The sequence below is a fragment of the Scylla paramamosain genome, chromosome 9 (assembly GCF_035594125.1).
Source record: "Scylla paramamosain isolate STU-SP2022 chromosome 9, ASM3559412v1, whole genome shotgun sequence".
Taxonomy (NCBI): Eukaryota; Metazoa; Arthropoda; class Malacostraca; order Decapoda; family Portunidae; genus Scylla; species Scylla paramamosain.
The window spans coordinates 3,545,001-3,567,745 of NC_087159.1; the positions used below are offsets into that span (position 1 = coordinate 3,545,001).

General features: G+C 47.7%; 1 long non-coding RNA gene across 2 annotated transcripts in view; it reads right to left on the reverse strand.

Moving 5' to 3' along the window:
- Positions 1 to 22,745, reverse strand: part of LOC135103406 (uncharacterized) — a 180,973-nt gene that overhangs the window by 34,829 nt on the left and 123,399 nt on the right. For both annotated transcript variants that reach the window (XR_010270034.1, XR_010270033.1), the window contains exon 5: positions 20,316 to 20,410. This is a non-coding gene — a long non-coding RNA (uncharacterized LOC135103406). The remainder of the gene's footprint in view (positions 1 to 20,315; positions 20,411 to 22,745) is intronic.

Here is a 22,745-nt window from a genome sequence, read left to right on the forward strand (position 1 = left end):
AGAAAAGCAATGACCCAGGCGGATGAGAAAGTTTCCGCTGGCCCGTCTGTCACTCCTGTCCGTTGTCTCCTCCTCCTCTATCAGCGAGTCCTGTCTCCCTTTCCCTCTCCCCGTCTCATCTCCGTCACTCCGTTACTCACTCACTCAACAAAACGGGTCTTTCCATCAGCCGTCTCCTGCCTTCCATTCTAAGGGGCGGCTCTCCCACGGTCCGTCAGCTCAGCCTGCTAAATCAGCGTTGCTCCTCGCCAGGCTTGAGGCGCTAATGATGAGCCACAGGAGAGGGCGCCTGCATGGTGGTAGCATAGCGCCCCAGGGCCCAGTGGATGCTCTTTGTGCACTCCGGTGTTACGCTGCACAGAGCACGTCGTTCCTTCAGCCACTTGTTACTTCCCATTCCTCTTGTCCATTCTTCAAGCTTCATTCCCCGTGGCCGCCTCGCCCTGCCTCAGCCACTGCCGGGTAACGGTGGCGGCGACGCTGTGAGGGGCGCCGGGCATCCAGCTGGAACTAACAAGCACCTGCACTCCTTCCCACTCATCACCCTCGCCAGACCCTCCACGCTCCTCTCCCCTCCTCGCCGCCGTCCTCGTCCTCTATAAGCCTTTCGCCAAAGCTTTCACAACCACCGCCGCCTCCACCGCCGTCTCCCTCAAGCACGGACATATCCATAACGCTCTGAGGCTTTACATGTCCTCAACCCAATCCATGCCTCTAACAAGCGCGGGCCGCCCCTCTCTGCTGCCTCGAGACTGCAGGAAGCCAGCGCCGCGCCGCCTCCTGGCCCGTGTTTAGAAACGCTTTGCTCGATCACCATGACTACTTTCTAAGGCCACGAAGATGATTAGCTGGGTTCTCAAGAGTAGAAATCTTGTAATCTGTCACTAGAACTATAAAATCACCCTTAAGAACCCGTGCAACTTGAGCTAAAGTCTTTTGAATATAATGAAGGTGTGGGGCAGAGGTGTTTCAGAATATGGTCCTCTGTGCCACGGGGTTAGACGCTGTGCCGCTTGACTCCAGCAGACTAACAAGCTGCTGCGATGTTAACTGGATATTAAGCGACTACATTACTAACAATATTCATCGCGCTGGAGGGCGGGGAGGCAGAGGAGGGCGGCGTGCTTTTGGGTGCTCGCTCGCCGCCTCGCCCAGACAATCCCGCTCGTACTGACTGAACGCCTCTTATGTCAGTCTGGTCCGCGCCGCCAGCACCCCGCGTCAGGCCTTGTGATGAGCTGTGTTTGTTAGTTTTCTTGCCCTTTTCTCACTTTAGTTATCTTTATCCTGCATTGTCTTGTCCGCGGCAGTACCCTCACCCCCTATCCCGTCCCCTCCACTGCCCCAGCCACTCCTGAGGCCACGGCAGCAGTGACTTGTGAGCGTTCCTGAAGGTGAGCTATCTAACTCATCTGCATATCGCCTCTTGTCTCTTTTCTGAGTATTACTCCTTATAACTTGTCCTAACTGCTTTTATTTACCTTAATATGATGCATTATAATTTCCTTTGTTCCCCCTCTCACTTTCTTCCACATTATTCCTCCTCCTCTTTCTCCTCCTCCTCCTCCTCCTCCTCCTCCTCCTGCTGCTGAGACGCTCTTCGCCCTCCAGCTGGTCCTCATTCACCACTTCTTTGTTTTCCGGCCAAACTTCTACTCAAACTTCGCTTATCCGGTTTTATTCAAGTTTCCTGTTTACTTTGTTCGCTTCCTTTTCGCACCTCACTGCTGCTCTTATGTTCTTTATTCACTCCAAAATTTTCTCTATTACTCCACCTCTTGTTTCTCTTCCTTTTTTTTTTTTTTTTCAAAGCTGCTATTTTTAATTTCCTGAGCGTTTCTGGGCGACAATATTTCCCCCCCCTCTCCCGAATTCTGGGAACTCTTAATACAACATTCACCTCTTATTCCACCGCGATCTTGCATTGTGGGGAAGAATACGTGTGAATTTTAAAGAGAGAGAGAGAGAGAGAGAGAGAGAGAGAGAGAGAGAGAGGAGAGGAGAGAGAGAGAGAGAGAGAGAGAGAAAAGGAGTAATTGAGTCTTAAATGCAAGGAAGAGGACTGTGTTTGATTAGGTGAGGTTCGCCCCTTTGAATGATAATAATGGTACGGTTTTTGTTATTTTGCTTGAGTATTTTTTTTTTCTCCACAAGAGACGAAGATCTGAATGCAAAAAGAGAGTCAGTGGGTAAAAGGGTCCGCTAATTGTCTCTCTCCCGTAAAAAGAATACTAAAGAAGAGAAGGAGGAATAGTAGAGATAACTGGATGATTTTTACGGATCAAGGAATAAAACTACAGATATTAATAAAAGTCTTGAATTACTACATCACCTCTGCAATATGAGGTGTTGAAAAATTACATTCTAAACTCACATCAGATAATGTTGCTAAGAATGATAAAAGAATACTAAAGAAGAGAAGGAAATTTACTAAAGATAAGCGCATTGCATTACGTTTTACAGAGCAAGTAACAAAACTACAGGTGGTTAAAAAGACTTGAATTAGCCAATCACTCCTATCAGTGGCGGGGGTAACTATAGTCTAAGTTGGTCGTTTTAAGCTTGAAGGGAACCCAGCAGCGGTCAAAAGGTTAATTAAAGGTGAATTTATAGATGAAGTGTGAGGAGGAGGAGGAGGAGGAGGAGGAGGAGGAGAAACATTAACTCTGTGCTTATTTATTTACTGATCTCTTTTCATCTTAGACTCTTGTGTTTGTTGATGTTACTGATGTGGGAACAAGGAAGGTACCTAATTAACTCTTCGGGAAAGCGATAACGATGGTGATGAAATGAAGATGTGGAGGAATCATCACAACAACAACAACAGTAACAACAACAACAACAACAACAACAACAACAACAACAGTAAGCAACAGTAACAACCAAGAGCAAGAGAAATGCGCAGAAAACGAATAAGGAAAACTAAGAAAACAAAAATCCACAAACGAACAACACTCGATGCGGAAAGTTGATAAAATAAAAGATGGAAATTGTCGCCTGAAACAGAATACAAGAATACGAAGAGGAAACAAAGAGCAGGGGAAAGGAGAGGCGCTGCACCTGTGTCGTTTTTGTACCTTAACCTCACTGTTTTTCGTACGTATCATTACTACTTCTACTACTACTACTACTACTACAACTAACCCTACTACTCCTACTCCAAGAAATAAAACAACCAAACAAACATAAAAATAACAAACACAGATACGAAGTGAGGAGAACGGAGACGAAAATAGGAATAGGAAAAGGAAGCAAAGCAGGAAAGAAAGAGAAAAGGAAGCAGAATCCCACGAAACGCTAACAAGAGACAGGAATAAAAGGACAAACGCTAAACGAGGATAAAAGATGAAATAAGAGCTAACGCAGACCCGGCTTACAAGGCCAACGAAGCAAAAGGGAGCAAAGAACGAAGGAAGAAAGCGAGAGAATAGACGAGAAATTGTGAAATACACCAAACTCTCCCCCACTTTCCTTCCCTTCTTCCTTCTCTTCCTCCTCCTCCTCCTTCTCTTCCAGCTCTCTATAGATGCACTCCAGTGAACGTGAAGAATAGGAGAGAGAGAGAGAGAGAGAGAGAGAGAGAGAGAGAGAGAGAGAGAGAGAGAGAGAGAGAGAGAGAGAGAGAGAGAGAGAGAGAGAGAGAGAGAGAGGAGAGAGAGAGAGAGAGAGAGAGAGAGAGAGAACGGTAAGAAAAATGAAGGAAAGAAAAAAATATTCCGGAAAAGAATGAAAGAATATACGGATGGAAAGGAGAAAAAAAGTAACGAAAAATTAAAAGAGGAAAGAAGAGGAGAGGGAAGGAAAGAATGAATAACCATTGCAGAAATAAAAAGGAAGAAAGGAAATAGGGAATGTAGGAAGAAGACAAGAAGGAAGGAAGAATAAATGAACACTGAAAAAAAGAAGAAACGAAAAAAAGGAAAGACGGAAAGAACGAAGAGAGAGAAGACTACGAAAGAGAGAAGGATTGGGAAGATGGAAAGAAATAACGAGGGAAAAGTAGGGAGGAAATGGAGAGAGAAAGAGAGAGAGAGAGGAATGAGGACATCGATGAAGCGAAAACACTGTCAGGGAATTTTACTGTTGAATTGAAGTTTTGAAATGAAAGGAACCAAACAGAAGGATTGATGGACGGACGGACAAACGGACAGACAGACGGGCGAACGGACAGACTGATGAAACAAAGATGGAAAGACAGTAACTAATATAGATCGATAAAGATAAAAGCATATCGACAGCTAAAAAGGCAGACACGAGTGATCAACTGAATAAATAATGGAGATAAAAGAAACATAAGCAAACTGATATAGAAATAGTGAAATAAATATATAAACAGAAGAAAAGATAGAAAATACTAACGAATAAAACACCATTAATGAAAAAAAAGAAGCGTCACAATAACAAAAAACAAAAGCAACCAAAATACAAACACAAGCGAAAACAAAGCAACAAATAGTAAAAAAAACAAAATAACGAAGCCTGACAAACAAACAAACAAACAAGCAAACAAACCAAACGACGCTAACACAAACCAACCAACCCATTACACAAAACAAAAGAGAAACACAACCAAAAAAAATAAAACCCATAACACACACACACACACATACACACACACACACACACACACACACACACACACACACACACACACACACACACATCCCGGAGCACAGGTAATTAGGCAGGGCGGCCCGAACAGGTATCGACAGGCAGGTAAGGCCAACACCCCGCAGCCTCCCGCGCCGCGCCGCTCCCTCGCCCACCTGCCAATCCCGCGCCGGAACTCACCTGTCGGCCGCCCCCTCACCTCGCGATCCTTACCTGGGCTGACCAAGGGACGCAGAGAGCCTCCTTGACCGGTCTCTCCTCTAATGACCTCTCCAGTTCTTCCTCCTTTCCTCCCTCTCTTCCCTCTCCAACTCTTCCTCTCTCTCTCGCCTCCTTTTGACGTTCTCCATTAAACGTCTGTTTTTCCTCCCTGCGGGCTCAGGCAGAGATGGAGGAAAGGAGATACGGAGAGAGGGAAATAGCAAGGGGAGGAAGGAAGGGAAAAACGGGTAGAGAGGAGGGGAAGAAATGGGAGAGAATGGAGAAGAGGCAGGTAGGAAAGGGCAGGAGCGGGAGCTAGAGAGAGAGGTTGAAGGAGCCGAGGGGCAGGAAGGGAAGGGTGGGGCTGGAAAAATTATATAAAAGTGAAAAGAAAGGATGAAGGAAAGGAGGGAAGGATAACAAGGGAAACAAAGAGAGAGAGAGAGAGAGAGAGAGAGAGAGAGAGAGAGAGAGAGAGAGAGAGAGAGAGAGAGAGAGAGAGAGAGAGAGAGAGAGAGAGAGAGAGAGAGAGAGAGAGAATTTTACTACTACTGCTACTACTATAAACAGAAACAAGAAGAAAGAAGAGAAAACGAAATAAAAAAAATAAAAAGTAGAAAAGAAAGAAAAGTTATAAATATCTGGACATGACACGCGCAGTACAGGTAGATAGATAGATAGATAGATAGATAGATAGATAGATAGATATAGGTAGATATGTTGGTAGATAGATAAGACTATAAGAAGAAAGATAAATATATAGACAAATAAACATGATAATTAATAAATACATCCATACAAACAGCTATAAACAGACAGACACAGACACAAACACAATAACACACCCTTAAACATGAAAAAAAAAACATTCAAAACAATAACAAACACAGGAGACACCCCAACAGATGCCTAACACTCAGGACAAAGAAAACGGGAGAGCAACAAAGAAGATGGGAGAGGCGACTGGCTGGAGGGCGAGAGGAGACCCTGCTTATTAACACTACTGGCAGCGTGACACTACTGATGGATGAGCAGCGGACTGAGGGAGGCGCAGGTGGAGGCAAGACGAGAGACGTGGCACCTTCTCCTGTCCTTTCTCCCCCTCCTCCTCTTCCTTCTCCTCCTCCGAGTGTCTCTTAAAGTTATATTAAGAGCGTGTTGATGCCACTGAAGGCGAAAAGTACCTTGGAAATATGCAGCAGGTGGCCTTCTGCATCGCCTGCAGTGCGTGTGATGTCCAATTACATGCACGGGAGGGACTCGTAGCAAAGGGCCAAGTGCTCCTGACGTTGTGCTGCCGCCGTGTTTAAGGGAGACATGATGCAGTTCACGGCTTTATGTCTGCTGGTCTGACGGCTCTCTCTCTCTCTCTCTCTCTCTCTCTCTCTCTCTCTCTCTCTCTCTCTCTCTCTCTCTCTCTCTCTCTCTCTCTGTGTGTGTGTGTGTGTGTGTGTGTGTGTGTGTGTGTGTGTGTGTGTGTGTGTGTGTGTGTGTGTGTGTGTGTGTGTGTGTGATAAAGCCCACATTTGCATAAGGCAATGAATGTTGGTATAAAGGGAGAGGCAAGTCAGTGGCGGTCCTGCTGGGGGTCAACTGGCAGGAGGAGGAAGAGGAGGAGTAGGAGGAGGAGGAGGAGGAGGAGGAGGAGGAGAGAGGAGGAGGAGGAGGAGGAGGAGGAGGAGGAGGAGGACCCGGGAAGGAGGAGGAGGAGCGAGGGAGAGAGTAGGGGGAGTAGATGGAGACGAAAACAGCGAGCGAAAATTACATAGAAAAATGAAGACGAGAGGCGAGACGAGGAGTACAAGGAAGAGAACCAAAGGGAGACGAGAAGAAAAAGGACAAAGAAGACTCGACAAAGGACAGGCAACGACAAAGACAAGGAGGAACTCAAGGAACTCAGAGTACAGCAAGCCACGCGCTCTCACACCCTCGCCTCCCCGCCTCTCCCTTCACTCTTCACTCGCCGCTGGTCAAAAAATGGGTCGGAAAAGAAAGTATCAAGGCGGCACACAAGAGTCGCGTCCCCTCAGTGCCCTCATGAAGATGCCCGTCAAAAAGATACACTAACCAGAAGACTCACGTGGCCTCGAGTGCTCCTCCTGACTGAGGCGCTGAAGGTGGTGGTGATGAGGGTGTAGACTCATTTCACGCTGGACAAAGGCGATTTTTTAGGGTTCTTACGCAAATGGCGACAAAGAAACAGGACTTGCAAAGCGGGGAAAGGGAAAAAATGCTCCTTTGACTAGCGTTCCATAAAGAGGCAAGTGGAAGGGTTCTAGTTCAAAGCGTCATCTTGCTCGTGGGTATGAGGGAAAAGATGACGAGGAGAGGCACTAACAAGCCTCGCAAGGAGCGGCTATTGGCTGCGGCACACTCACCCAGGCACTGCCGCGCAACTCACACCTTGGAAGTGACACGAACTGCCAGGGAGACTCCTTGACATGAAACGCATGGGTTGGTTGTCCTTTACACATCTTCTGAAGACATAAAAGAAATTAAAGCGCTTTAATTATTGCGAGTTGTCGATCACTTCGGGAAAGCAGCGGTGGGAATAAACGGAGACTCACAGAAGAACAAAGAAACAACATGACCTCCAGTTCAGATCTACATTTTTCTATCAAACTACACCTACGAGAAATATATATTGAAAAATAAAACTAAATATATATAACAATACAAAGTTAATAGTCGCGCTTTTATCTGAACGTAAATCCAAAATTTCAAAAAGTTATTCGTGAAATGTTTTGTTTTCATTAGCAATTGCACACATCTTTCCGTCAGCAGCAAAATGTGAATCAGCGAGGGACGCGTGGAGCCGCCAAGGATTTGCTTTATAAGCTTGTCACGCATTACAGAAATTAAACAAGCAGAAGGAATTTTATAAAATACCTAACAAAAATGGAGCAACGCTTAGCAATGTTTTAAATAATCTGTCACACGTCATTCATCCATCCCTGCATTCATTCACGAATTTTACCTGCACAGTGTCAGGATTTTTTTTCCATGCAATCTGTGCACGCTTCATACTGCGTGGTCATGTGGGCATTTTTTTTTTTTTTCTCAAAACAGGCATTCTAGGAAGTGCAGTCGTTCGTGATCTTTCTCAATTTTCTGTACCATATCCAAACTGTACATCTGATCTTCAAATATGATACGAGAAAATACAGATACAATACTTGTTTTGACTTTGCAATGTATCACATTCCGTATTTAATTCAATTCTATCAGTTATAATATGTTGGTATAACAGTGTTCGCTGTTATGTTTTGTGTGATATGGACACACGTTGTGGTGCTGCCTATAGTGACACGGGATTGTGTATTCCATGTAAATTAAATGTTTCACAATCCAAGATAATGATATAACAATGTATGTGACGACACATGATTATGATTTCAATTTAATAGATTCTCGAAACATTAATATAGCAAGGAGGGGTTTATAATAGCAATGCTTTGTGACGTCTCGTCCGGGCTGCATAAAGGAGAGGCAGTGAGGGGCACAGGGTCTCCACCTCCACCGCCCCCGCATTCACCATCACACACCGAAGTTTGTGTTCCTAATCTTTTAAAGTTCTTTCTGAACTCCATCAGTTTTTTTTTTTCAATAAGACTGAAGATATTCAATAACTATGCAATTTTGTAAGATATTCCTAACCTGTTAAACTTCCATTTCGAACACTACTGTTTAATGACACTGACGATCAAATAACTAAGCCGTGTTACAGAACATAAGTCAGACGGGAACATGGTCAAATATGGGGATCTACCAACTTTACTCTTTCCCGGCCAGCGGAGTCATCACCGGATTGCCAAGCTAGATTCTCATCGAAGCTCTCACTACATGCTAAGAACACATACCCATACACACTAAACTGCTAACTCAACATATCTGCTGGCACGATGGGACAGGGTTCGGATGAGATTTCGGCAGTTCTGTCTCACCCTGACCGCAAATAAGTGTCCGAGAAAGCACAGAACCTGACACACCGTGCACCTCATAACAAGTGCGGCGGCATTGGCTGAGTGGTTGGTTCGTTCACTGAGTCGCAGCGCTCGGTTCCATGTTTCGAAGCAGTACAGTGCTCGAACCGATGCTTGAAGATTTATGCAACACGGAACGATATATATATTGCAGAAATGTTACCTACGGACACCTTTTTTTTTTATTTAGTTATTAAAGCAGTTCTTATGATTAGTTTTTACTGTTTTTATCCCAATGAAATACCGAAGAGGACAGGACGCGAATCATGACTCTGAGAAAAAAATAAATAAAAGAAAAGAGTTTTGGTCCGTGAGAAGATTCTGACGGAAACCACGAACAGAATACAGAGGCAGTGTGTGTGTGTGTGTGTGTGTGTGTGTGTGTTAACACGTGGCATCCCAAATCTTCTGGTTCGTTCCAAGATAACAAGTACAACACTCAATTTCACTTACTATTGTCCTCTTCCTTCTCTAAACCACACTTCTGCTTCAATACTGAAACTTTTCTCTCACTTTGCCCGGTCCACGTCACCCTCCCTCCCTCCTGTACACTACCACCACCACCACCACCGTTTCCCTCCTCTTCGCCACTGGCCGCTCCCTGTCTCGCCCTTCTCTCACCCTCATCAGGTTAAGGTGTTTCAAATTAAATTTGTAATTATCCATTTTAGCTAAATTAAATTATTTGTTGTATGTAAGTGGGTTACAAGGATCTGGAATAATGAAGAAAATTTACATATATAAATGTATATAATAACTCTCTCTCTCTCTCTCTCTCTCTCTCTCATCTCTCTCTCTCTCTCTCTCTCTCTCTCTCTCTCTCTCTCTCTCTCTCTCTCTCTCTCTCTTGTCTCGGCAGCCCTAAATAAGGCGGCAACACCTGCCCAATCATTTCCTTCCTCCCAAGATCCAATCACACGCATAATACGTCCCACAATTGAATAGCGTCACACTTTACCATGATAACTGGGCCACCACCACCTCCAACCTCTCCGCCCGCCGCCTTAACCCTGCCTTGCCTCCCCCTCTTCGCACCTCCCACTCGCCGCCCGTAGGTATCGTCCACTGGATCTGCGTGGCCAGAAAACAACAGTCACCGCGCATCAATCAAGATTATTCTTAAAATAATATTCTTGTCTCGCAGTACAAAGCAAATGACACAATGGTTTTCATTCTGTTCGTCTCACACCGAGATTCGCGCCGTCGCCTTAACATTACGTAAGCGTCTCACGCCTCCACACTCCCGGCGGGCGGACGGACCGTTGACGCGAGTAACATTGATGATACGCCGCGGATAAACCTGACTACCTGACGCTGAGTGAGACGCGACACGATCCCACCGAAGACACGGCCGCGTGGCGAGGACGAGACGCTGTCTTGAGGATGTTGACTGTCACAGGTTTCCCATTGTCCTCGCCCGGGCCGCCCCTCCCCACGCCCTGCCCACCCCTCCCCGCCGCTGCCCCACCCTAGCACTGAAAACTCAATACTCTTCGCGACGCACACGTTACACCTTTCATGTTATTTTTGTATATCATTTTAATAATAAATGTTTACGCGTGCGTGGCGGAGATAAGCATCGCGCCGGGACGCAGCGTCTGTCTCCTCGCTGCGAGAAGAATGGACTCGCGAAGACGGAAAATATAAGGCTCCTTGATCCGCCTTGGACGCGAGATCTCAATCGGCGCGGGCGTCACCTTCAGACGGCGGGTCCGGCGGGCGTGCTGACGAGGCCCTTTGACGAATGGACGCGCCGCCCCGCCCCGCCTCGTCCCGCCCACCACCCGCCGAGCATATCTTAATTCCAATCCTCCCGCCGCTGGACTCTTGCATGTTTGTTTGTTCCGCTATCTTGGCCGTGCTGAGGGCGCCCGCTGTGCCGCCCCGGGGCGCCGCTTGCAGTGCTTAATGTCACGCATTGTTCCTGGACCCAAAGCCTGATAAGTGTGGAGATAAACACCGCCATCAACGACCAGTAAACAAACAGCGCGGGGAGGCGGCACGGCGCCGCACACGACCCACCGTCTGGTGCCGAACCGCGGGAACATACGGCAACCACACGCAGGCACTGACGTTTGGACACGGCCAGGACACGCCGATACTTAGGTAATAGGCTGTCTCAAGACGACTGGACACACATACACACACACACACACACACACACACACACACACACACACACACACACAGACGCGACACGTACAGAACATTACTTTTTCCTCCCTCGACTTTGCATAACGCGTGTGACAGAATATTAAAAGATTCTCGACAACTGCCCTGGCCACGATATCTTTGTTATCTAAATGGACGGCGGGAAGTTTGGAGCCCCATCACCAAGGCCATCTCGTGAAAGTGCGGCGGAGGAAAAAAAGCCTCCTGTGCCTCCCTCTGAAACACTGCTGAACCTGCTCCGTAGCAACGAGACTACGCAGGTGAGCGGGCGGCGTGCAGGGAAGTGGGATCATTCTCTGGTTGATGGATTTTGGTCCTAATTGTACGTAATTGTGTCTGTATCCTGCAACAATTTAGATCTCCATCCGATCCCTGCCTGCTACTGCTGCTGCTGCTGCTGCTGCTGTTGACGATGATGATGATAATGATAATGATGATGATGATGATGATGATGATGATGATGATGATAACGACATCGACAGATATTGTTATTATTATTATTATTATTATTATTATTATTATTATTATTATTATTATTATATTATTATTACCACTACTACCACACGGCCTCGGTTCATTACACAAATACACACAACGAATATAATCAATTACGTGAATATGCAATGTAACAGAATTACGGCAACTAACTAATTACTGCTTACCCTAGTTATTGTATCAAAACACGGGCTTAGAGGAGGAGGAGGAGGAGGAAGAGGAGGAGGAGGAGGAGGAAGACGAAGACGAAGACGAAGACGAAGACGAAGACGACGACGACGACGACTATAACAGCGAAGAAGAAGAAGAAGAAGAGGAAGAAGAGCACGAGGGCGAAGACGAGGACGAAGGCAAAGAATGAGGAGACAGAGAGAGAGAGGGAGAGGTGTGTTGGGCGCACTTGGATTGAAAGAAGACTTAAAATGTGACGAATCGGCAAAATACGAAAGGGAAGGGAGATATAAAATTTAATACAAGGAGGAGAAGAATGGAGATGAGAGAAGCGTGATGATAGGACAGCAGGACAGGGGTACAAGAGGGGAGGGCGAGGGGAGAAAAGAGGGGAGAGGCACGAGTGTTCCAAGAATTCTTCAAGTCTTCTTAGAGACGACCATTCTTCTCTCCTTCGGATTTCTTTGCCTCCTTCACACTCTCCTTGTCTTCTTCCTCGTCTTCCTCCACATCCTTCTTATCGTCTCACTGCTCCTCATCTTCCCTCTCCCTTCCTCCTAATGCTCATCCCCACGGCGAGGAAAAGCGAGGGTGCATGGGAGGGGAGACAGAGAGAGGGACACCAGGTAGGGAAGCTGAGGGAGGCTGGGAGGGAGCGGAGTGAAGCAAGCTAGAGTTCTTGAGAAAAAGATACAAAATTATTCCCTATGAAGCACACGCAAGCTTTTCTCCTTCCTCTCCACCTCACAGGCCTTCACGCTGCAGAGATAAAGCGGAATACATCATGGAGATAAGGCAACAACATAATATAGCTTCCTGGGGCGCGAGGGAAGGCCGGTCCAGGATGCACGAGTCCGCCCTTTTGACGAGCATCTCCATTTTCTCTCAGAGGTCGCTAAGACACCTGCTGGTCTGTCCTGTCCTGTACACCTTGGCGCGCTCAACGACGCCGGCCGGTCAGTCAGGTGAGGCCAGGTGAAGGTAAAGACAGGTTAAAGCCAAGTCAGATAAGGTCGTGATGGTAATGGTAAATGATAACATACAGGTGATTAAAGGTACGAGAAGGTATTTTACTACCATCTGGCTCTCGCTTCATAACACCTATGATGAGATGGGAAATACAGGTAGATGGGAAGGGCAGGTAATGTCACGCTGCTTGATTGGAGGAGCAGATTGGGTGAAGGAAACGCGACTCTCAATGCAATATCCGATCTGGTGTTTTATTCCGCCCTCCTCCCGCGGGTCACAGTTCGTCGGCCGCCGGGAGGACGATGGGAACCCGAGTGACGCTTGGAAATGAGTGACGATGATATGCGCTTTGTGTGTGTGTGTGTGTGTGTGTGTGTGTGTGTGTGTGTGTGTGTGTGTGTGTGTGTGTGTGTGTGTGTGTGTGTGTGTGTGTGTGTGTGTGTGTGTGTGTGTGTACGCCATTTTAGCAATATATAAGTTAGGTTAGGTTAGGTTAGGTTAGGTTAGGTGAGGTGAGGTGAGGTGAGGTGAGGTTAGGTGAGGTTAGGTGAGGTTAGGTTAGGTTAGGTTAGGTTAGGTTAAGCCAAGTCATGATCGGTTTAGGTTACGTTACGTTAGCTTAGGTTTAGACAGGGGTAAGTTTGGTTAGGTTAGGTTGGGTTAGGTTAATAATGCGATGTAGATACGACCACTGACACCGCTACCACCTCCACCACCACGACCACCACCTACCAAGGGTCACACTCTCCTCTCTCCACCACCACCACCACCACCACGACCGTCCCCAAACCTTCCTGGCCGCGCACACAATAGCGAGACAAAGAAGATAGAAAGCAATGATAATAATCCGCGCGAGTGACCTGTTTTATCACATGGAGGAGGAGTAGGAGGAGGAGGAGGAGGAAGATTGAGAAGAAGAGAGATGATGACGATAATAATGATACTAAAAGTGATAATACTGCCGGTAATATGATGGTGATGATGATGGTGATGATGATGATATTGATAAAAAACAGATAACATGACGGAGGCAAAGGAAGGTGGATGACAAATGGATGACAATGGAAGGAAGGAGAGGGAAGTGAAGGGGAGAGAAGGTAGAATCATGGGAGAGGAGGAGAGACAAAGAGAGAAGAGGATGGGTAGAAAGAGGACACCATAACAATTATATGTAGCCATCATATTGGTACGGCGCTCTCTCTCTCTCTCTCTCTCTCTCTCTCTCTCTCTCCCATCTGTCCATCCATCCGTCTATCCGTCCAGCCGTCAACAGTGCGCCAAACTCCCACCATTCCAATAAACAACCCAGGAATTCCCTTTATCAACAAATATTTCAAAACGGTGAGACATTTTGCTGAAATTTACAAGGACATTCATTACTCGGGGGAAAAATATGGTAATTGGAACAAAAAAATAAATCACATGAAAGGAAATTAAATTAGAATTTTTTTAGAATATTTTTTTCTCTTCTTTTTTTTTTTTTTTTCCTGACAAGTAAAAGTCATTAAGTATTTTTTAAAACACTTTAGACTCATCAATCAATTTTTAAAACGGTTAGAAATGCAAATCATATTAAAAGAGAAGAAAGGAGGAGGAGGAGGAGGAGGAGGAGGAAGAGAAGAAATAACAGTGACAATGAGAAAAATGGGAATGACGAAAGCGAAGAAAGCGACGTGGAAGAGGAAGAGAATGGCAAGGAAAGTCAGAACAAGACCGGAAACGATAAGAAGAACAAGAAGGAAGAAGAGAAGGAATAATGGAAAGAAATTAGGAAAAAAGATGTAAACACAGAAAAAGAAAGAAAAAGAAGATAATAAAGAAAACTAAAACAATAAAACAATACCCAGGTGTCTCTCTTCGCTCACCTCCCCTCCTGTGACAGCCACGCCCTAACACAGAATAAGGAAGAGAGAAGAAAGAAAAAAAAATCAAATAAAAAAATAACTTAACATCACCAGGCAGTCGGAGGGGAGCTGTGAGTCTGAATGTTGCATGAGAGTTAGTGAGAGTTGACAGCTAAGTCCTGAACTCCCCATTGGAAAAAAAAATAAATAAAATAGCATAAGGAAAATAATAATGACAATAGTAATAATAAACACAGCGGTATCGAGTTTCTGGCCGAGGTGGAGGCTGCGTCTAACTAAGGGCGGGAAGAAACTAAACAACGAAAGGTGAGGAAAGGTGAGAAAGAAAGGGCGTGATGTATTTTAAATCGATTCCACGCAACTAAAACTTTTTATCCTTAACTTATGCAAGTCGGTGTTAACAATAGTAAGGTGGTGACTTTCTATGCTCTCTCTCTCTCTCTCTCTCTCTCTCTCTCTCTCTCTCTCTCTCTCTCTCTCTCTCTCTCTCTCTCTCTCTCTCTCTCTCTCTCTCTCTCTCTCTAATGTGAGAGAGAGAGAGAGAGAGAAAGAGAGAGAGACGGTTCACTTCTTCCCATCACCACCTGACTTGTGATCATTTTTTTCTCTCACTCTCTTTCTCTCTTTTTTTTTTTTTTTTTTCCTCGCGACTCGGCTGCTGCACATTTTTACGGCAAGTCCCGCGCCGGTATTTTCCAGGAACTGTGTGGGTTTGTGTTTCGAAATGCCTTTTCTTACAGAACATTATCAAATATTTTAAGAATTCTGAAAAGCGAAAGCCGGAGTGGGACGAGGAGGACCTGGGTGCAGCAGAAGGAGCAGGAGGAGGCGAAGGAGCAGGAGGAGGCGAAGGAGGAGGAGGAGGAGGAGGAGATGGAGGAAAAGGAAGACGACGACAGCCACAGGAAAGACGACGGAAACAGGAGTAAAGATAATGAAAGAGAAAATAACGAGGACGACGAAAAGGAAGAGGCGTACAAAAGGAAGAAAAGAAATGAAGGAGAGAAAGGAAAGAAATGACGGAAGAGGAAGGAATGAAGGAAGAGGAAAGAGTAAAACTGTGAGCGAGAAGGTGATGAGGATGAAGAGGAGGTGCATTATATAACCGAGGAAGGTAAGGAGGAGGAGGAGGAGGAGGAGGAGGAGGAGGAGGAGGAGGAGGACGAAGACTGAAGTGAGAGGTTGGAGGAGGAGGTGGAGTAGAAAGAAGTAAGATGGATGTGAATCAGAAGGAAAGGAAGGAAGGCAGACAGGTATGAGTGAGGAGAGAGATGGAAGGAGAATAAAGAGGGAGGGAGGGGGACATGAAGGAAGGAGAGAGAGAGAGAGAGAGAGAGAGAGAGAGAGAGAGAGAGAGAGAGAGAGAGAGAGAGAGAGAGAGAGAGAGAGAGAGAGAGAGAGAGAGAGAGAGAGAGTTGGAGTTGGCAGGAACGATGCAATCTTTTCCATGGCGCATCCCGACTGTCACTTGTCTGTCGCCAGCTGATGGATTGCGCTCGTCACGTGACTCCAGGCCAGTTCTTCCCTTTGTGTGGATGTAACTCTGTGTCCTTGGCTCACAGTTTTACGCTCTATCTCTCTCTCTCTCTCTCTCTCTCTCTCTCTCTCTCTCTCTCTCTCTCTCTCTCTCTCTCTCTCTGGCAAACACTCACACGCATAAAGAAACATGAAAAATACAAGAAATATGCTCACAACACATGCAAAACATTCAAAATTCTACCAACATTGCCATGACGCGATTTACTTAATGGTGGTGGTGGTGGTGGTGGTGATGGTGATGAATTACGTAATGATAGTGGCAGAGGCGATGGTGGCGAGGGTTTACGTGGTGGTGGTAGTGGTAGTGGTGGTAGTGGTGGTGGTGGAGGCGGCGGCGGCGGCGGCCATGACTTGCAGAGCGGCCGGGCGATGATAAGTCACAATGAATCACCAGCCACAGCAAACCAACTTGTCGCCAATAAATATCCCATAAGGCTCTGGGCCCCGCGGCGGTACCCACACGGGGCTGCGAGTCATGCCGAGGCCCTACACGCCCCTGCACCGCCCCGCCCGCCCTGCCATGCCCTGTACCTCGCCCCGCCCTCCGCAGTTATACCGTCTCGAAGTGGGTACTGACGAAGGGGAAGATAGGGTAAAGGTACAACTGCGAGGGAGGAGGAGGAGGAGGAGGAGGAGGAGGAGGCAGTGAGAGGAAGACTAACTAGCAATCAGGACCCAAAAATTGCAAAAAAGCAGCCGAAAATCAAGCTCGGAGTTTGTTGGGCGAGAAATGAAACGGTGCTGATTAAGTGAACGACGCGTGAGACGGCACACACACACACACACACACACACACACACACACACACACACACACACACACACTCACACCTGACGAAGAATTCCCAAGAGAAGAAAAGGAGTAGAAACTGAGACAGAAAAAGAGAGAGAGAAAGATAGATAGATAGATAGAGAGAGAGAGAGAGAGAGAGAGAGAGAGAGAGAGAGAGAGAGAGAGAGAGAGAGAGAGAGAGAGAGAGAGAGAGAGAGAGAGAAGACATCATTCCTATACAACACATAATGGTGGCAGCAGCGGGAGAACCCTCTGCATCCTCCCGCCTTCCCGTCATGCTCGTTAGCGCTCCTCCGTCGGCCTCCTCCACCGCGGACTCGGGAGGACCGCAGGCGAAGGACACAACCAGGACGAGGACGAAGAGGAAGAGGAGCAGGAAGAGGAGGAGGAGGAGGAGGTCTTCGGCGCTCCACTTGTGTCACCCCATTAGCCTCGGTCTGGCCCAGGCTCTCGGGAGGTTCGTGGTAGACAAAGAGGTTCCTTGGGCCCTAAAGGGGGAGCGGGTGGCGGGGAACGAAAAATGTGCTTCAAGAATTATCAACTGTAGCGAGTGTTTGTTGGTGAGGAGGAGGAGGAGGAGGAGGAGGAGGAGGAGGAGGAGGAGGAGGAGGAGGAGGAGGAGGAGGGGCGGCGCGTTAGACACCAAAGACACAGGCTGTAAAAAATCAGGAACCTCGAGATGTCTTCAGAAAGTGCTTCAAGTCCGCGGCCGAGAGAGAGAGAGAGAGAGAGAGAGAGAGAGAGAGAGAGAGAGAGAGAGAGAGAGAGAGAGAGAGAGAGAGAGAGAGGAATAAAAGGACAAAGCTTGTATAATCTCTTGCCGCTCTCCTGAAATCATAACTCGTCACCGCTCGTTGACCAGACAGATCTCCTCTTCCTCCTCTTCCTCTTCCATTCCCTCTTCTTTCCCCTCCTCCTCCTCCTCCTCCTCCTCCTCCTCAAACGGAGTAACACAAAGAACACTACCTGCTGCCGCGGAGAGAGAGAGAGAGAGAGAGAGAGAGAGAGAGAGAGAGAGAGAGAGAGAGAGAGAGAGAGAGAGAATAAAAAAGATGAACGAGGAACATTCTCTCAATTTTTGGCCTGGCGGGTATCAAAGAGGCGAGGCGGGCGACCCAAGGAAGCATTCAGTAATTCAGTAACTCCTTGTCGCGCTCCGTCTTCTCTTTGACGGGTTTTTCCTCCGTTTGCGTCCAGGGGGAGAGGGCGAGCGGCGGGCTGGCGGCGGGGCGGGCGAGGGATATAAGGAGATAAAGGGGCGAGGGACGCGGGCTTCAATATCCCTAATGGTCAGGCTTTTGGTGGACAATTATAACGGATCCTCGTCTCGTGTGTTAAAGGAAAGAGAGGGAAAGGGTATTGTCAGTCTCCGTCCCTCCTCCCTGCTCCTGCCTCACCTCTCCCCACCTTGCCTCACCTCACCTTACCTGCTAGCGCCAGTATCACTCCTCCTCCTTTCCCTCTTTTCCTCCACTCCGCCTTGTCCCCTCGCACATTACCTTCCCTCCCTCCTCTCCTCCTCCTTCGTCCCGGTCTTTCACAAAACTACCTTCCTTTATAAATTGAAGTCCTCCCCTCCCAGCTTACTTTACTTACTTACCTCCCTCCCGCCACCCGTTACTTTAGTCATTTCCCTTCCCTTCCCTTCAGTAAACCCGCGTCTCACCTTGTGTCCCTGGCCTCGCGACACATCCAAACTATATTTACACCCTCCCCGCACCGCCAGCCTTCGTAACTTGCACCTGCGATCAAAGTCTTGCCTTTCTGTATACGCGTTCCCTTCCTCGCAATACAAACTAACCTCTATGCCTCTATACCTCAGTTCTCCTTAGTTCCTCTTCTCTATATCACCCTTCCTCCTTCTCCTCCTCCTTCCCAAACCTCAAAGGCAAGTATACGTAGTCTCCCCAGCAGTCAGTAATCAACCGGCGGGAAATAGTGAAGAGACTCGTGGCGGGGCACTCAAAACACCACTTATACGATTCGGAGCCGCAATGTAGAGTCACAGCACATCGTGAGATCAGCACGAGAGAGGCACTCACACCCGCCCACCCGCCGCCCGCCGCTCCAGCCAGACCCCAGGCAAGACTCAGCTTCCGTGCTCCTCTAAAATAAAAATTATTGCCACTCTGGCTTTTAGGATCTTGGAAGGATGGAAGAAAGGAGGTAAGATGAAGGGAGGGAAGGAGGGAGGATGGGTGGATGGGTGGGTTGGAGGAAAGGAAAGAGGGAGGTGGGCGTGAAATAATGGGATGGAAAGAAGCGTATTGGGTGAGGGGAGAAAGGACGGAAATGTTGGGTGAGAGAGAGAGAGAGAGAGAGAGAGAGAGAGAGAGAGAGAGAGAGAGAGAGAGAGAGAGAGAGAGAGAGAGAGAGAGAGTGCCACAGTAAGTCTGAAGTGAGGAAAGACAGTCTGGAGAAAGAAAATGCTAAAGAATAACTGGCACAGGAGGACGCGCCGCCACTCCCACACCTCCTTGGCTCCTTCAGGACTTCAGACACTCCTTCCCTTCCTCCAGCACTCTCCCCTTTACATACACTTTCCTTCATGCCTCCTTTTCCTTCCTCTTACACACAAACATTTCCTTCTACCCTTCCATCCAAGCAGGCATCAACCTTCCTTCCTTGAAAACAAAAAATCGTTACCCTCCACTCCCTTAATCTCGCCTTCCTCAGCATACGGACACCCTCATCCCTCCCCCTTGTCACCCCAAACTCACACTGTCGCCCCGCTTCGCTACCAACACTAAGGGGGAGAGTGGGGGAAGGGGAATAGCAGGTCAGGGAAGAGTAATGTCCGCCACTCCACGGGAATGACAGAATTTATGCCTCAAAGTCCACAATTGAGGGCGGCGGAGGCATCGGGCGGAGTGTGGAAGCCTGACTCGGGCCGCGCTGAATCCCGCGCGAGCCCCGAATGGCGCCCTAATGCTCCCGTGGAAGACTCAATTTACCTCGACGATATTTCTCCCACCGCAGCCTCCCTGTGAGTGGCCAGCCCGCCGCGCTCCGGGATGCGATGCCCTCTAGTGAGAGTTGTTGTTGTTTTTGTTGTTGTTGTTGTTGTTGGTTATTGTTGTTGTTGTTGTTGTTACTATTGAGGTTACTTTCGTTGCAATCGTTAACACTACTGAGGCAGTCGTGTCTCGCAGTAGGTCACTGCAGGAGCCTCGTCCCCAGCGACAGCTTTATCAGGACAGGGGCAGCGGCCGCGTGGCTGAGAGTCTGGGGACCATATAGGGGACGGAAAGAAGAGCTGGCCATCAGGGAGGCCACGCCGGACAGATACGTGCCCGCAGGAGGCGCACCTCCTGCAGCATATGGCCTTAGGACGCGACCGTCCGCCTTGCATATCGCCAGCCTGGCGCCACTCAGGACAGCAACATGCCGGCCATCCACAACACTGTCAACACTAACATCGCCACAAGCTCCTACATTCAAAACAACCCGACGCAGCAATCGCCACCCACCACACCACAGCGCTGCCCTGGCCATCTCTACACTGGAAAACACTCACCAACATATAAATCGGCAGCGAGTCGCCGTGGCCCCTCTCAACCCCTGAGCCTTACGCCTCCGCCGGCTGCCTGCACGCCCTGGGAACCTGAAGATCTGAAAAGAAAAAATCCAGTTCAGATCCACGTAGGATTCAGTGTTGCGTGTTGTTGCGCTCAACTCCCTTCACTGAGCCAAACTAAGACTTCGCGCGTCTGACTCTATTTTCTCTTCCCTTCTTTTGGTCGAGGGCAATGTGCAGTGACTGTATCGAGCATTGGGAGAAGGCTCGGCTCCACATGTACAAAACCCCAATAAAACACAACCACACCACACTGCATAAAGAACCTTGAGAGTGCGGGGGACGCCCTGTGCTGCGTAGGGTGTCTGGAGGCAGGAGTTGAGTGTTGGGTGTGGCGTGATAGGTGGAAGAAAGGTTGAATATTTGAGTGTTGGGTGTACGGCGAGATGTGGAAGGACTCAGGTGTGTGTTGGACTAAAACGTAACACCAGCACATCCTTTCTCTTCCACATTTCCTTCGACTTGCACGTCAAAACAGGAACATACAGAACAATAAGTCAGTGTTGTCTAGGATAGATTATTTCGCCCAGCAGAGTATGGCGAGAGACTGAAGGATAGAGCGCGCCTTTCAATACATGTGTGTGTGTGTGTGTGTGTGTGTGTGTGTGTGTGTGTGTGTGTGTGTGTGTGTGTGTGTGTGTTCAACAGCTTTCTTTTATCTAATTTTATTCTATTTATTTCCATTTTTAAGGCAGAATGTTCAACTCCAAATCTCTTACCGTCCCTTCCTATCTCTCTCTCTCTCTCTCTCTCTCTCTCTCTCTCTCTCTCTCTCTCTCTCTCTCTCTCTCTCTCTCTCTCTCTCTCTCTCTCTCTAACCTTATTCTTCCTCCTCCTCTTACCACTACCACCACCACTACCACTACCACTACCACCACCACCTCCTCCTCCTCCTCCTCCTCCTCCTCGTCCTCCTCCTCCTCCTCCTGCTCCACCTCCTCGCCCGGACAAGAACAGCTACAGTTCCATCATAAATATTTGATTCACGAAGACGTCGACAAGGAAGGGAGGAAAATGGGGGGCGGGTCGGAAGGGGAGACGGAAGGGGGGAGGGGGGCAAGCCTAAAGAATAGTGACGGGAATACACGAGCACGAGGGTCATTTGTGAGCTGGAGGAGACGCGGAGCAGGGACGGGAGGGGACGGGAAGGGGACGGGAAGAGAGAGAGAGAGAGAGAGAGAGAGAAGGGGGGAAAGTTGGAAGCGAGAGAAAGGGTAGAAAGGCAGTGGAAGGAGGACACAAAAAGAAAAGAAAATGGAATAGGAGCGGGAGGAAGGGTAGAAGAGTGAAGAGAGAAGAGGAGAAAGGGTATTAAGAGCAGAAGAGGAAGATACAGGAGGAAAAAAATGGAATGGGAGATGGAGAAAGATAGAGAAACGAAGAGAGGAAGGAGGAAAATCAGGAGATGCAGATTATTATGAGAAACAGAAGAGAAGAAGGCAAATAACTTAAGAAGAACGAGAAAGAAGGAAAAGAACTGAAGGAGGAAAACGAGAGAGAGAGAGAGAGAGAGAGAGAGAGAGAGAGAGAGAGAGAGAGAGAGAGAGAGAGAGAGAGAGAGAGAGAGAGAGAGAGAGAGAGAGAGAGAGAGAGTCTTGTTTGAAGGAAAAGGGCGGAAAAGATGACCTACTTTTGAATTTCCATTGTTTATTCTCCCTGTTTGATTTTTACTTTCCTTGCTTCATTTTCCTTCGCATTTGCCAAGACAACGAGGTATTCAGTGGGCGGAAGGAAGAGGAGGAGGAGGAGGAGGAGGAGGAGGAGGAGGAGGAGGAGGAGGAGGAGGAGGAGGAGGAGGAGGAGGAGGAGGAATAGGAAAAGGAGGAAAAGGAGAAGGAGAAGGAGAAGGAGAAGGAGGAAGAGAAGGATAAGGAGAAGGAGAAGAGGAGGAGGAAGAGAAGGAACAACAACAACAACAACAACAACAACAACAACAACAACAACAACATTAAGAAGAACAAGGGGAAGACAACAAAGAGAATGAGAACAAGAAAGAGGAAAAGAAGGCGGAGAAACACACTAAACAGGGATAAAGAGACAACGTGAATGAGATCATGAACAAAAAAGAGAACACAGACAAAGTAAAAAAAAAAAAAAAGAAAGAAAGAAAGAAAAAACATACAGAAGAACCCCAAGCCTTCCTCCCTCGTCTGTCTCTTTCACGTCTCTCCGCCACGCAGGTAATACAAGGAGGTGCATGTTGAATCCTAAGTCTCTCGGATTAGTAAGAGTAAATACCAAAATTAAGGTAAGTACCGCAGTTTTTCCTTAATTTTCTCGTCATCCTCTTCACGCAGGTATGCACAACAGGCAGAAATGAGGAATGAGGACTGTAATAAAGGTGACCGCTGAGGGAAAAAAAAATAACCA